Below are 15,528 nucleotides of genomic sequence, written 5' to 3'. Positions count from 1 at the left end.
GTACTGGAAGCACTCCTCCTCTTCCCTGCGGTTCAGACTGTGGCTCAGTACTCAACACAGTGACGACATCTCTTCGTCAATAGAAGTCTGTCAGTAAATGAATGTGTTAGTGTTAGTGTTAGCTGACTGCACGTCACATTCCAGCTTTCTTCATCCTCTTCAAAACAACCTTGTTTCAAACACTGATGCACATACACTTAAGCATTTACATATAAACACATATACCTGCACATGGTGAACAGTTGTATTTCCAGATACGCGTTGCTTTCTCTGAGCTGATGGCAGGTAAGAATGTTAATCTGCAGATGGTTTCATATTTGTTTTTCTGTTTCCCGCTCTTTTGCTCTGCACGGCTTCATCCGCAGAATTTTAATATTTTAGCACAGCACAGTTTGGGAAAATATATTTCTCTGATGTCTTTATATTTTGAGTAGGAGAGTAAGAAAAATAATCTTTCTGCCTTTCTACCTTTCTTTTTTTGCCTCTGCCTCTCCACCCTTTCTCCCTCTCTTTCCATTCTCCCGTCCTCTCTGCCTCTACTCTCTTTCATCTCTATCTCCTCCCTCTCACTTTGCCTACCCTTACCCTTCTTTCATCTCTTCTCACCCCCCCTTCTCTTTCCTCTTCCTTCTTCCCCTCCTTCTTCCTCTTCCTCCTCTCTTCCCTCTCCTTGCTTTCCTTCTCTTTCTTTCTTTCCTCCTCTCTTCTATCTATCACTGCTGTCAGTGTGTGACAGATTAGCTCTCATCTCACCATTACCATTTAATGACCCAGCCTTACATGGAGACACTCACCCATGAAACTCATTACATCAAACATGACATTCAGCTCGCAGTGTGTGTGTGTGTGTGTGTGTGTGTGTGTGTGTGTGTGTGTGTGTGTTTGTGTGTGAGTGAGTGAGTGACTGAAAAATGGCTCTCTTCTTGTTTATTTCTGAGGCAAACACACATACACACACAGGTCCATCTTAGAGGTAAACTGGTCGTGGGACCAACTGACCGAATGTTCCACACACACACACACACACACACAATCCGCAACTATAGACTGAGTTTGTATATGTGTGTGTGTGTGAGGTTTTCTACTCTGAAGATGAAAGTCAATCAAACAAACAGGATGTTTATTCCTCACCACGCCTCTGCACTGTATTCCATAGCACACATACACACACACACACACACACACACACACACACTAACAGTTATATACCCACAAACCCAATGAAAAATTAATTAACAGCAAAAAATGCAAACAGATAAAACGTGTCGCGCACACACATTGTACTGCACGTGTAAAACACACAAACAAGAGAACTAACATTGGTGCCACACACACACACACTCTGCCTCTCCCTCTCAAACACACACACACACACACACACACCCAGGACATACATCCCAACAGATAGTGTCTATTTTTATCTTGCTGCTGACAGCACCCTGTCCCACTGTTCACACTAAACTGAGCCACATAATTGGCTGCCATCTATCCCCTCTCTCTCTCTCTCTCTCTCTCTCTCTCTGTCTCTCTGTCTTTTAATTCTGCTTTTCCCTCCCTCCTATCCGCCTCTTCCTTTGATTTCCCTCCATCCTATACTTGGTGGTAACCCCGGCAAGTTGTGTTCGGTGCTAAAAAACCAAGCTCCCATTTTCTATCTCAGCAGGAGGGCCGAATTGCAGCAGAGCTGAATCACAGACTGTGTTTACACTGAGACTAAAGAGAGAGGGATGAGTAAAGGTGGGAAGAGAGAAAGGAACAGCGGATGTCGGAGGAAGAGAGAAGAATAGGGAAGGAAGGAAAGACAGTGAGTGTTTGGGAGAAAGACAGAGACGGAGGGGAAAATGTCTCTGAGGTTATTTTTAGGTCGCTATCAGGCGTGTTATTGAGCACCTGCTGGGTCTGTTGGAGAGGAGAGGAGAGAGGAGGAAAGCAGAGGACAGAGGAGGAGAGGAGAGTAGGAGAGGAGAGAGGAGGAGAGGAGTCAAGTCTGGAACTGGGGTCCAATAGCATTTTATCAAATCAAACCTTCTTATTAAATCTAAATCCCTTTGAAATCCCTTACTGAATGCACTCAGGTTGAGCTTTGAACAATGTTGTATCATAAATAAATCCATAGTTAGGATCTATATAAATATACAAATATGCAGTATAATGTTCAGTTTGTGTCGAAGCTGTTTTAGAGAGTCGTTTCTTATTTGTTTAATTAACTACAAACTGTGAAACTCATGAAAATCTCTGATATGACTCCAAGCTCAGAGGAGGAGAAGAAGACAGGAGGAAGCAGGTTTCACAAGAACAAAGAGCAGTGGTTTACTGCCCTGCTGTGTGTGTGTGTGTGTGTGTGTGTGCGTGCACTTATACCATGTTTGATGGACAGTGAAATAGAGGGTAAATCTACAGAGGCTTCACCTTACAGCAACCTCCATCTGCTTCTCTCTCTCTCTCTCTATCTCTCTCTCACACACACACACACACACAAAGAGAGCACTGCAGCACTCACGGATATCTGCCTGTAAAATCCCAAGTCTTTTAATCTCAAAGGAGAATGACACGCGCGCGCGCGCACACACACACACACACACACACACACACACACACACACACCCTTTTGGCCTTTGGGATGCTCTACATGATTCAGGAGAGCCAGGCGGACAGCAGCAGAGCCTTATCACACAGGGCTGTGTGAGGAAGTAAATGAAACACACATTTTGATTGGTCCAAAGCATCTAGTGACGACAGAAAATACCGTATTAACGGTAACGTTTTGTGGTGTTTCATTTTGGTTGCTACCACTTCATGAGTTTCTCAGGGGAAACCGTAGAGACCGTAATCATTTCGAGAGAAGAAACGATTCCCCATTCAACCTACTTATGAACTGAGGTTAGGAATTCTGACTTTAATTTGTGTTTAGAAAGAAAAACGTGACTGGGTGAAATCACACATATGGTCTGTGGTTCACCTTCTGGACAGGAATGAGAATCTGTAGATGATGCAGAGACAGAGCAGGTGAGGGGGGCGGAGCTCGACTGGAGCAGGGAGAAGAGCGAGGAGCGCACCTGAACCACTCACATGTACTTTATACAAACAGATACTTTAACTTAAACAGATGTCACATTGTCTACGCTGGTCTGTCACAAGTCTCAGTGATTTAGTCAGGATTAACTAATTTAACCCCCCACCCGCACCCCCCACTGCCACAAATGGACTGTCCCAAATACTGATTCACAGTTGTGTATAAGCCAAAACGTACCCACTAGCAAGAGCCCACATGACCGAAACATAGGCATACATACAGCCCAACGTAGCCCCTCCGTAAAAAAGGGGTTGGTATGTTGACGCCAACCAATAACATGGAAGTATTGAGGGTTTTATTACGTTTAAATTTTCTGTCGTCCTAACACGTGCAAATTTGATGTATGAACGTAGACGTTTTGGACCAAGCCGTGTTCCATACACACTCTACAAGGACATGGTACTTTTTTGTATTTCTGCTACTTTTTATCAGTTTTGTTTTATAGCCGCTAACTGAGAAATCCTTGTCATCTCTGACCATGTTTATAAGCCGCCAGTTCAAGGTGATGTCTTCAAATGTCTTCAGTTGTTCAACCAAAACTAAAACACGAAGATGTTCGGGCCGATCACACCAGTCCTCACACTGGAGGAGCTGGAGACAGGCATTTCGTTTAGTGAATGAGATTAGCTTATTATTGATTATCTGCTTTTTTCTCACCATGTTTAATATGAGTTCTCACTCTGAGCATATGCAGCAACAACACACACACACACACACACACACACAGTGTTATTGTGTACAGTTCTCTTAAATCATCCTGCACCATCCATCAGCGAGCTGTCAGATATGACCTTCAACTTGAAGAGGGAAAAGAGAGAGACAGGGAGAGAGAGAGCAACGGGCAGAGGAATAAGTCAAGTAACAAAAAAGGAAAAAAAAGGAAGGAGGGCAGGAAGGGAGGAAGGATAAGAGAGATGAAAAAGAGATGGAAGGAGTGAGAATGATCGACAGCGGCATGGAAACAGAAAGACGGAGCGGGATGTGATGAGCATGAGATCGCTGTCCTACTGAGATTAGCATGCTGACATCCATACTGAATTTACACTGGAGTTGTGCTTGTCATGGCTCCTCACACTGCTGGTTCCCGGGGGGGGGGGTCTGCGCCACGCCGGCTCATATTCAATTTAAACTTGACACGTTTTACCATTTTCTCATTAATCCCTTGGTTGTCAGATCACACGTGAAGACTCACTCCAGTGGCAGAGCGGAGAAAAGAAAGGACCCCCTCATTACACTTTAGAGTTATCTGCGCTGAGAATTTAATTCAATTCAAAGTGTATCTCGACTGTCCTGTGAGGGAATCTGGTTTGTGGTTTCACGCAGAGAAGGTCGCTGACGCTCAGAGGAAAAGTCGAGGTTGGTTTATTTGTAAAAGCAGAAGTGGTGCTGAAGTTTTCAGGGAACTCCCTGATCATGTTTGGTTTAGTTTGCTTTTCACTGTCTGTCAAATATGGAAATATGGATTCCATGTTCCCAAAGGCATTCTTCTTTATTTCATTTTTTCATGCTGCAGCTGAGGATATTTTTAATAATTTTCATAAGTGATAGTTCTTTCTTTAACACACAGATCCCTACAGAGCCGATGGTAACAACTTCAAATTGCTTTTTGGTCCACAGTCATCATTTCAGCACTGCAACCATGACACCAATCAAATACAACAACTCCTCTAAGCTGAACAACCTCTGGTACTCCTCTGATACGGACTTTTAAATGTGTTCTCGACCAGTCAGAAATGTTCAGCACTGCAGACCACACCCCCCAAAGTTCCTGAACCTTTGGAAAGTAATACCCCCCGACCAGGGACTTTTTCGGGGGTCTCCTAAAGGTTCCTGGTTCTTGTAGAAAGTTCCTGCAATGGAAACACGGCTAATAATAAACAGGCAGACTGTAGCAACCGTGGCGCACCTACATCTGTCACCATGGTTACTATAATAACAGCAATGGCTTGGTTAGGTTTAGGAAAAGACCGTGATTCGGGTTAAAATAAGTACTTCCTCAACATTACACAAGCTTTGTTGTCATGGTTACAATATGAGCGGTTAGTTACACATGGGAATCGAACAGCGCACTCCTGTGTCATATCCATCAATCCACCACAGCCTCCTCCTGATGTGGACTTTGCTTCTCTTTATACTACGTCACTGCACTTTTCCCTTTGCTCCTGTCATCATTACTACGGCCACTAGATGTCGCCTAGCAACAAAACCTAACAATTGGACATAATAACCTGCTGCACAGACGACCTATGGGCTCATTTTTGTCACAAATTATGACGTGTCAATGACTCATTGTTAAAAACACTATATCTGCTGACATAAGGGTGTCGAGTCGTCTCTCCATGCTACAATAAACAGAGACATCACATTACACACTCAAGTGCATGTGACTTTTAATTAACTTCAAACATGGTCCTCCTCCACCTCAACAAATCAAAAAATCCATATGCAAGACCCTTAAAAAGAGTTAAGGTTTTGGGCAAAGATGGAGGCGATCATTTTACACCACTGTTAATTTCCTCATTAGTCTGACAAAGGAACTGCAATCCCTTATTTGGGCAGAAATCTAGGTCACACTTCTGTGGTCTATTTTGAAAAGCAAAGCAATCTTTTGAGAAAAGAATTTACAAAAATAAACTGGAGACAAAACATGAGGAGGAGAGGTGAAGATCAGGAGAAGATACAACACCATATCACGGTATTTGTATATTTTAGTAGAGAAAAAAAGACACTTGCAGTGTACCAGCAACACATCTCGAGATGGTTGGACAGATGGATGAAGAAACAGATGGGCAAATAGATGGAAGGATTGGGGGTATAGCTCTAGGATGGGAGATTAAGCCACAGATTAATTCTATAACCAGACAGGATGCAGAATTTCTGCTGGAATGTAAATCACACATTATGATCTGGATATTTGTGACGGCCTCTTACCTGCTTATCTGTCACTGGAGTGGGGTGTAGTTATGTAACGGTCCTTTACGGGTAACAAGTGCCTCTGCTGGAACTGACTGATAGCTTACTCCAAAAAAAAAGCCTGAATTAGATTTAAAGTTGTACAGAAGAGGAAAAGAAACATTTCTTCATGACAGCTTGCAAAGATCAAAACACAACCTAATTCAAAGAGCAGGATTTTTTTTTCTTTTCTTTTTTTTTTGACAGAGCAAATCTTAACGGAAAGTAGATCAGCATCAGTCGGTTTTGTTTCTTAGCAGCACGTGTAAAACCAGAGAGGTATAATCACAGACGTGCTGGATGGTGGCCAAAGTGCCAGTTGAATTTTCGTAAGTGCCAATATTATAAACGGTCCATTAGACTTTCTAAGTGTAATTAAACCGGGAACACCCACATCTGACACAGGGAAGACCTCAACTATACAGAGGTTTTCTATAAGACTAAAATAACACAATAATTCTGCACTGTCAAAGCAAGACTTATCTGTAAAATACGAGCCCATGGTTCATGTGTGCAGCAGGTTATTATGACCCATAGTTACGTTTTGTTGCTAGGCGACATCTAGTGGTGGTAGTAATGATGACAGGAGCGAAGGGAAAAGTGAGGTGACGTAGTATAAAGAGAGACAAAGTCCACGTCAGGAGGAGGTGGTGGTGGATGGATGAATATGACACAGGAGTAGCTGTTTATCATGTTTCTATCTACGACCGCTCGGGTAAATTAACCACGTTCTTATTATTGTAACCATGACAAAAAATATTGTCTAATGTTGAGAGAGTACGTTTTTTAACCCAAATCACGATCTTTTCCTGAACCTGACCAAGCCATGACAAGTTATTGAAGTAACCATGGCAACAATATGGTATGTCGCTCACAGTACAGTCAATGTTTATTATTGTAACCATGACAACCAAGGTCTGGTACGCCTGCTGCTGTATGGGTGCTATTACAGGAGTGAACTTCAACTTTTTGATGATTTATTGTTTTCAAGTGTATTGTTTTTTGTTAGTTTATTTTTGTTGTTCTTGTGGACACAGTATCACAGTAACGCCTTGATAGAACTTCTTCAAATTTGCCACAAACATTCACTAAGACTCAAGGATAAAGTGATTAGATTTTGATGGTCAAAGGTCAGCATGACCTCACAAAACATGATTTTGGCTTTGTGAAGGCATTATCTCGAGAACTCCTTTCTTCAAATTTGGCACAAGCGCTCATTTCAAGGATGAACTGATTAGATTGTGGAGGTCAAACGTCAAGGTCAGTGTGACCTCACAAAACACTCTTTAGCCATAATTCAAGCAATTATGACAAAATTTCCCTGAAATGGTTCATATTTTCTATGACTGGACAAACAGGGATGTAACCTGAAACTAGTCTGAGTGGAAGAGGCAGACAACCACGAGCAGGTGATTCTAGTTGGATGTGATTTGGGGTTCTGGTAAATTGTGTTTGTCATTAAGAGTCACATTTTATACGCAAGAAAATTAAACAATTAATCATAAATATAATCAGAAGATTCATCAAGATTGTAAAGAATCACGCCATCCTAACCAGATGTAACCACTTGATTGTAGTGTCCACACCTTTTTCATCTAAATGACAACTTTCACGTGATGCATTTGGAAGACTTGTGTGTTTGAGCGTCTTTCATCAGTAACACTTTGGTGTTTCAGTGCTGTGTGATGTGGTAAAATACAACAGCCAACCAATGTGTCATAGGTAGAAGAAGAAAGTGGAAAACACATCAGAGCAGCGTGTTGAGAGTAAGTGTGGAGGTGGGGATGTGCTCTCTCTCTCTCTCTCTCTCTGCTAATGGGATGTGAAGCACATTGTAATGCTCTCCATATGATAATAGTCACCACAAAACAATGCATCACTCCAGTCACATTAACACATTTCACTCTATTATCACACTCGAGCATGACACTGGATGGCTGACTGTTCCTTTGCCTGTCTGGCTCTCGTCTGCCTCCTTGTCTACCTGCTTCGCTTTTTATAAGCCAGTCCATCTCTTCTTCACTGTGTGAGTAAGAGTGCGTCTGCCTACATGTCTGTCTCTCCATCTGCTCGCCTGTCTGCCTGTCTACTTCTACACCAGCCTGTTGTCTCTGTCATCAACTTACCCTCAACTGTCTACCTGTTAATGCTAGCCTCTGCCACTGAACGCATCATGGTCACTTGTACACGACTTTTAATCCTCTTGTAACACACATTTTCAGTGAATTGAAAGAGGCTGTTACAAATACATGAGATGACACGGATTTTCATGACATGAAAATACCACATTTCTGAAGTTGGATGTGAAAATAGTCAGTGTTAGCTGGGGGCAATCTACACTGACCGAAACACCAACTTATCTCTTTCCTAAAATCCTTAAAAACTTTGAGAGTCTACATTTTCCCTTTTCTATTGACTTCCTTGACTGTTTCTCAGCTCGCGAGGCTCTGTCCAAGGTCCTGCAATCATTGCAACTTCAAATGCACTCTCTTGGCACTAGCCTTCGTTCTGTCTGAGTGAGTGCTGAGTTGTACATCCCAACATGTTTTTGAATACACATAATTATAGACATATAATCTTTAAGTGGTAGCTAGGGATTTCCAATCGAGTTTTTTTTGCCAGTCCCATCTGATTCTTATATTTACCTTAATGTTTCTGACAAACTGAAGCTGTAAACTTCTAAATCTAATTCTAATGCCTTATTTTTCACTAAATCATCCAAATACTTGAAGACTCTGGTTAAATAATATTAGATTTTTGAACTATGATATGATAGCTGCACTCACGATTGTGCCCATGGTGTTACGGAGTGATGCTCCTTCCCACACAAAAGATATTTGGCTAAGTTGACAGATGGGAAGAATCCCTTTAACCAGACAACAGAAAGGTTTTGCAACTCACTCACTGAATTAATTAGCAATTAAACAGTGAAAGCTCGCGGTCAGCGCTGACTTAAATGAGCATCTGCTCCCTACTGTGGTTAAGGGAGAGCTGCCCTGCAACACTGGCAGGCTGAGGTGGACATAACACAGAGTTCAGTGCAGAAAGGACCAGATTTTGAACGGCTTTAAAGGCAATCCATTAAAATATTATCAGGATTCTATTCTCTTAGGGTAAACTCGGGACATGTCTAGTAGTAGCAGCAGTCAATGTAGCCATTGTCATTGCTGGTTTTAGTCATTTTAAGAAAATGTGTCTGCAAATTATGGCTGTAATTACACATTTATGCTCTGGTAACTATCAAATCATTTATTCATACATCAAAATATGCATAAATTTATGCAAGAAATTACGGAAATGAGCAGCTGCACTACATTCTATAGGATTGTTTTCTTATAGGGTCCCTTGCAACCTATAAATGTCGATTCTTGGTTCTAAATAGATTACAGTTCATAGATAAGACTCCATGGACTGAAAACACAACATAAAAAATAGTTACATATTTTATTGATGTTACTATAGATGTTCTCTTCTCAATTAACTCTCCCCCCAGAGGTCAGAGGTCAGGGATTCGGTGTCTCACTCAAGAACACCTCAGGAGGGCAGGAACGTTCGCCAACATGCGAGGTTTGAGCCTGCGCTCACTCCATCAACCTACTGCCCCGCAAGCTCATTTCATCTCCTGTGGTAGAGAGAGGGGAACACAAACACAGACTCTCTCTGATGGATTGAAGACCTCTGGCTTTGTCTGCATCTGCCCAGCTCCTCTGCACCTCCACACTGATACATTTGACTAGGTTATGTCTTTTGAATGAAAAGAAACACAGCCTGACTTTATCTGTGCTGCATGATAAGCTTTTATTATATTTTTAAAAGAAAAGGCACCCTTGTTTATAGTAGGGCTGGGTGATAGGGCCAGAAACATTATCACATTATCAGGGATATGCACAATGTGCTATGGTGAGTACCACTGAATATAAACTGTTAAATCACAAGTCTAACATCCGGCCTCACCTGAAAATCACCTGTCATCCTATTAACCACAGAGAATCACTGTGAGTTGAAGAATGGACTTTTCAAACCTTGTTATTTTATTCGGATAATATTATAGCAGTTATTTTGTAAGCTTTTTTTGTTTTGTTTTTATGTTCAATACCCTGATAGAGAAAAAAGAAATAATGGATGCATGAATAAAGTAAGCGGAAGTAAGAAGCTGACATTTTAAATTGATATTTAATTGTAGTTATTTTGTCTTTATGTATTTAAATCTCATGTATAACAAAAATCATCCATCCATCCATCCATTAACCATCAACCTAAATATCTTGAATTGTGAAAAATAAAATTGTTGGAGCGGCTCCTGGATCCTGTGTTTAAATGTGCACTCCACATCAGAAGTTCAGTGAGCCAACACCACCACCTTCATTGTAGTTTTTTCATAAACATTGTTCAAAAGAAAAACTCCACATGGTACCTTTTAATTTGAATTTCAAAGGGTATATTAAGTTCAGGATTAAATATTACCTAAATCGCAGGGTTTGTTATAGTTCTAAACAATCATTCACTCTCTGCAACCAACATGATATAACATCTGTGCCTATTAGGCTCGACTGCATGTCAGTAGGAGTGGCGATTAGTGTAACATTGTGCAACATGACTGCATAGCTAAGTCAAAAAGTCAACAGGAAATCTGGATGTTCCTTTGTCAGATCTCAGCACTTATTTTAGTTTCTAACACACTCTATGGAGCACTCCTCCATTCATTAATGTCTGAATCTGTCCATGAGCTACAAACAGCATTGCTGGAACTACTCATAGTGTTAATCCCGTTCCAGAGCTCACTGTGGCACTCGCACTACGTCGGAGCTCTTCAAGGCTCTTCAAACTACACTGGCTCTCTCCATGGTGCTGAAACCTATGTCAACTTTCAGCACTGACATCTCATTTCTATTTTTGTGTCCCTTCCCTTCTTTGAATCTTTACATAAATTATAGGTAGCTATGTTGGAACCATGTTGGAGCTCTCCATGGTACTGAAACCGTGAAAAACCTTGCTGTGGCACCAACACTATATTGGAGCTTTTCATGCTTCTTAAACTCATTTTCCATGGTGCTGAAAGATTTCAGCACCATGGAAAATGGAAGTGATGATTTCAGAGTGTTTCTGAAACCACGAGCTCTCTGTGCTGTACTGAAACCATATCAGACCTCAGTACCTAGGTCATTCTCTATAATGTCCTCCCTGAGACTCAGAGCACCTCTAACGAGCTCTCTGTGGTCCTTAATCCCAGTCAGCTTGTTTTAATATATCCATGAACTACAAGCAGTTTGATTCAATTCTCTGTGGAGATGTCTCTGGACGGCTCTTTCAGATCTTTCTTTGGAACAGAAGCTCTCTCAGTGTGGAGTTGTCACTGCTTCCTAAACACTCCCTGGCTTCTGACAGGCTTCTGTTACCAAACAATGCCTCTGTCCTGCTGTGTTGTTTTCTGCACTGCCTCAAGGACAAACAATAAGGGCCACCATGTAAATTATGTGATTTAGTCTGATTTATCACATGCTACTTTAGCAAAAATGCCACAATGAATTACAAAACTACAAATTCACATGATTCTCAGAGCAGACTGTTCTTTCCTTTCTGCCTCTTTCTTCCTACAGTCTGGTCCAGAAGTCTGAGACCACTTCATGGGAAGGTATTTGAGCTTCTGTACATTAAAAATTAAAATAATGCATACTGCATTGAGGTGCCAAGTCCTAGCTTTACTTTAATAGTGATAAAGGTAGAGTTGTCTGTCAATATGAGGAGTAAAGAGATGCATAGAAGATAATAATGAGGCACAAGGCTGGTAGACTAAAGAGCACAAGTCCTGAGAATGTATATCATTTGCATGGTGAAGAAAAGCCCTTTTATGACTGCACAGCAAGTCAAGAAATGTTCTCCAGGGTTTAGGTGTGTGTGTTTCCTTGTCGACGATCAAGAGAAGATTTTATGACTATAAACTCATTCACCCAAAGGTACAATCGGTTGGAAAGCCTGAAAAACAGACAGGCCAGAGAGAGAAAACAGTACTGTACAGTTCTGACCGTTAAAACAATAATCAACCTCTATCAAAATGATGGAAAGAGGAAAGTGTGGAGAGAAAAAGAAGGACTAGTTCATGTCCCAAAGCCACCACCACCTCATCTGTCAAGCACGGTGCTGGTTCTGTTTTGGCTCCTGCATGTACGGCTGCCAGTGGTATCGGCTCACTGGCATTTATTGATGGTTTCACCGCTGACAGAAGCAACAGGACGAATGCTGAGGTCTACAGGAGCAGTCTGTGCTCTGATTCAGCCAAACGCATCAAAACTCACTGGATGACATTTCATCACTCAGCAGGACGTCCATCCCAAACATTCAGCCAAAGCGACCAAGAGCTTTTTGGGTTGAAGAGGTGAAGAGTACATCCTCGACTGTCCGAGTTGATTCAATTCAATTGAGCTGCATTGCAGTTGCTGAAGATCAGACTAAAGGCAGAGACCCTCCTACAGAACGTTAGATATGATGATTCTGTATCTGTCCAACAACTTCTGAACCCTTAAACTTTGGGCACGTTGTGTTAAACTACTTCGTCCTTTCATTTCTAACTGAATGTGCTGAAGCACTGAGCCTGAAGAATAAATGTGTGAATGTCCAAAGACTCACCGTCTGGACTGTAGATACAGAGAGACAGATTTTCCATCAGCCCTGCTGCCCCTCTACTGTATCCTCTTTACTCTCCTCACCTCCTTCTCCCCCTCATCCCCTCTCTCTCCTCCCTTCTTTCGCCCTGTCCTCACTTGCGTTGCGATCTCAACTCCTCTGCCCTTGTCTTTTTCTGTATCCCTTGTTTAATACTCTCTGGCCCTCTATCCCTTGTCCTCTACTGCTCCCCTTTTCATTTCAGCCATTTTTCCTCACCTCACTTTTCCTGACTCTATGATCCTTTACCTCTGTTACTCTTTTACCTCCATTCCCTCCTCTCTCTCCTTTTCCTCCCCTATTCTCCTCCATTCCCTCTCCTCACCTCTCCTCCCCTCCTGTGTTCTCATCTCCTGGCCTCCTGCATAATAGATGTGGCTGTAACGGCAGTCAACTGGAGCGGCATGATGAGGCAGCTTTAGAAACAGAGAGTGAGACAGACAGAGAGAGAAAAAGAGAAAAAGAGTGAGATCCAACCCCCCCCCCAAAAAAAAAAAAAAAAAAAAAAATTGGTGCTCGCACGCGCGCGCGAACGGATGCCTCCATACATGCGCGCGCTGAAGCCCCGACGCACACGCACGCACACACATACAAATATCCAAAGCAGGCACACATTCCCATACAGGCACGGCGGGGGCTGCCAGCCTAGCCAGAGCCTTCCCAGCAGCACACGAGTGAGACGCCAAAGTAACAATTAGCCTTTCAACCGACTGAACCCTCCAGAGACAACACTGTCCACACATCAGATTCTGGAGAGCTCCGAATAAATACCAATCTGTATGTGAAGTGAATGAGAGCGGATCCAGAACACAGGCGCAGAAAAGAGAGCAGTCACACACAGCGAGGTTGTGGCAGAGCCTAATCAGATTACAGCGATGATTCATTTCCTGGGCACTAAGAATAAAACTATTGTTGGCACCGTGGCAGGAAAAAAAAAAAAAAAAAAAAAAAAAGATTAGCTGCATAGCAGAGCTCAGTCCCACCGAGCATCCTCCGCCATCTCACACACCCTGCATTATTAACAGTCCGCCTTACCTTCATCGATCTCCAAATCCTCTTCTCTTGTCTCTTTTCTCCAGAATCCCTTCTGCTTCTTCTTATTCTTCTTCTTTTACTTCTTCTTCTTCTTCTTCTTCCCCCTGATCCGTCCACTAATGGATGAGTTAAATCACAACCAAAAGCCCCCCAGAGGCTTTAAAGGTGATCAGGCTCGGCAGCTTTATCCCAACTCCTGCTCTGCTCTCCTCTCCTGCGCGACTCCTTTCTCATCCACACACCGAGAGAGAGAAAGAGAGAGAGGGGCTATCTTGGTAGTTTTCTGGGGCTGAATAAACGGGAGTGTGTGTGTGTGTGTGTGTGTGTGTGTATGTGTGTGTGTGTGTGTGTGTGTGTCGGACCGGACAGCAGCAGCAGCCGAAGCGGCGGCAGCAGAAGCAGGGATTACTGGAACAGGCGTGCGCGCAGTCAGGCAGCAGGGAAGAAAAGGGGGTGAACCAGGAATCCAGGTGCCGGTGGTCTCACTGTGCAACCCCACGACAAGCACTCACGCACATAGATCCTGAAAACGAGAAGGGTGGGTGGATGCGTGGAGGGGGTCATATGGTTGCTGAAAAACACCTATTAGCCTTCCATTCGCCCCCCTCCCCCAAAAAAAAGCCCAATTAACGTTACTCCAATAACGGATTTAAAGTAACAGGGACGTTGAGAGGTGTTTGATTGGAGCACAGTCCTCAGGGAGTAATCCAAAACCCAATGTAGCAGAGAAAAGTGGCGTTACGGGTTTTAGCAGCTTTAATCCCGATAATGTTCGTCTCAAGTCCCGGTAGAAATCCGTGCGCTGCAGCTCCGGTTTGTGCTTCACAAAACAACAATACTATAAGAAACTACACCCACCAACACCGACCGTGTCCTTGAGTGTAAATAACCTTTTTCACTTATCCAAGCAGCCGTTTGGCAGAAATTCCTCCAGGTAGAGGGCCTCTTTAACAAATTAAACAATTTCAATCCCAAAGCATTCCGGCAATGTGCGCGGTCGGTTTCCACCCGTCAGTCCGCAAGACTGGAGGCTGCTGTCTTCCTCTCTCTTTCTCCCCCCCCCCCCAACCTCTCACACCAACGAAAAGAGGATGAAATCCCGGTCCTGGTAGCCTTCAAAACTGGTCCGGGCGGTGTCCAGCTCCGTCCTCCGTGATCACTAATATATCACATTACTGGAAAGCGACTCTGATAATCCTCCGAGGAGCTGCTCAAACATTTTAGGGAGAAAAAAAGAAAAAAAATTCAATTTTTGAGGGAAATGGCAACGACTGGAGATCCACTTTCAACGCGCCAACACCTCGGTTGTCCTCGGCTGTTAGTGGAGGTCTGCAGACCCGCTGTGCACAAAGTCGCTTGTTTTCAGAGGAAAAAAAAAAAAAAAAAAAATCACCGCACCATTGGAGACAGTGGTGATCTGCGTCGAGGCTCCGGAACGTCACAATGTCGGTCAAATTTCCTTCTTCAGTTAATTCCTCCGCCACATCCCTCCGTCTGTGATCCGGTCTCTCAGTGACAGCTGCCGCCGGAGGAACATTTTTTAACGGACGGTTAAAGTTTCAGCCACAGATTCCACCGCGTGATTCCCGCCGGTTGAAGGCGGCTGCACGAGGCTGACTGAGTGGCTTGGGGGGGGGGGGGGGTCCGACAAAAAGACACACCCATACAGCATATCTATCTATCTATCTATCTATCTATCTATCTATCTATCTATCTATCTATCTATCAGTTCCACTTTACACTAAGACTACACTTATTAAGGATTTATGAAGGGATTACAATTAGGTTGTTAATTCTGTTGTTAACAC

The 15,528-nt window shown here is 43.0% G+C and overlaps 1 protein-coding gene across 3 annotated transcripts in view; it reads right to left on the bottom strand.

The window, feature by feature from the left end:
* The window catches only part of si:cabz01090165.1 (uncharacterized protein LOC100333421 homolog), a 411,304-nt gene extending 395,987 nt beyond the window's left edge, over positions 1 to 15,317 (bottom strand). For all 3 annotated transcript variants that reach the window (XM_056373298.1, XM_056373299.1, XM_056373300.1), the window contains exon 1: positions 13,721 to 15,317. The gene's annotated coding sequence lies outside the window, so the exon portion shown is untranslated. The remainder of the gene's footprint in view (positions 1 to 13,720) is intronic.
* Positions 15,318 to 15,528: the final 211 nt, after the last annotated feature.

This window comes from Seriola aureovittata, chromosome 4, assembly GCF_021018895.1.
Source record: "Seriola aureovittata isolate HTS-2021-v1 ecotype China chromosome 4, ASM2101889v1, whole genome shotgun sequence".
Taxonomy (NCBI): Eukaryota; Metazoa; Chordata; class Actinopteri; order Carangiformes; family Carangidae; genus Seriola; species Seriola aureovittata.
This window is presented reverse-complemented; position numbering and strand designations above follow the sequence as displayed.